Below are 1,014 nucleotides of genomic sequence, written 5' to 3'. Positions count from 1 at the left end.
TCTGAGCTGGAATTTTCTGATTTTACATATCTGAAATTGATGAATGTATAATAGTTAACTTTACAGATATAGGAAAAACCCTGAGAACTGAAAGTTCTCAGGTAGATGTCATAGTCTCTGACTGCATACATCTATAATTGAAGAATAATAATAATAATAATAGATCACTGTCTATCATGGCTTTCATATTATACATGTTATCAATCACAGTAGATACAAGAATCACATTTATTATTATCTTCTCTTCAAATTATTATCATCTGATCTCTTCAAGCTTCTGTTTATAAATTTGAACAGAAGCTAATCTTTTCTCTGTTTCACTGAGACATTTTCATAGTTATCTTCTGAATCTTTCTCTAATATAACATGATTGATGTGAATAGACACTGATTCATTCTTTGAATAAGAAGATACTGATCTTTCTCTCAAGTATGAAGATATATAGATTAATTAGCAGTTGAAAGTAATATATTCTAATCAGTTACAGTTAATGCACACTTTATATTGACATCAATCAGTGACTTCTTCAGAAGTGATCTCAGAAACTCAGAAGCCTGTTCAGACAGTAAAGACTCTTGCTTATATGTAAATATTCAAGTCTACTCAATTCATGATATCTGCATCATTGTTATTTCTCAGTACAGATGTATAAGTTGCTGAGATATAACATCTTCTATCACTGTTCTATATATTCTTGAGCTTAGTAAGACAGTCATTCATTGTTCAGAGCTGTGTGCAGAAGTCTTTATAAGTCTGGTCTTCATCTGCACTTATAAGAGCTTGTAAGAGCCAGCGTGGCCCAGTTGGTAAGACTGGTAACCAAGGCCGCACACATTAGGGGTGCGTGGGTTCGAATCCCACCGCTGGCACCTGCCACTTCTTACCCATGAAAGCCCCCATGTAATAGGGGCTGAGCCTAATTAGTAAGGCTTGGTGCGGGGTAGAACTCCCTACTGCAAGCCAAGCCACTAGTTAAGTGAGGTCCTGCGAACACCCACCAGGGCTGGCATGGGG

General features: G+C 36.6%; 1 pseudogene across 1 annotated transcript; it reads left to right on the top strand.

Moving 5' to 3' along the window:
• The first annotated feature begins 788 nt into the window (after nt 1-788).
• BDBG_18114 lies at nt 789-869 on the top strand (annotated as a pseudogene). Its single transcript has one exon. The product of its transcript is annotated as a tRNA-OTHER (tRNA).
• Nucleotides 870-1,014: the final 145 nt, after the last annotated feature.

This window comes from Blastomyces gilchristii (assembly GCF_000003855.2).
Source record: "Blastomyces gilchristii SLH14081 genomic scaffold supercont1.84, whole genome shotgun sequence".
In the NCBI taxonomy this organism is placed as follows: Eukaryota; Fungi; Ascomycota; class Eurotiomycetes; order Onygenales; family Ajellomycetaceae; genus Blastomyces; species Blastomyces gilchristii.
Note: the sequence above shows the minus strand (reverse complement) of the source record. Positions and strands in the feature narration are given on the sequence as shown.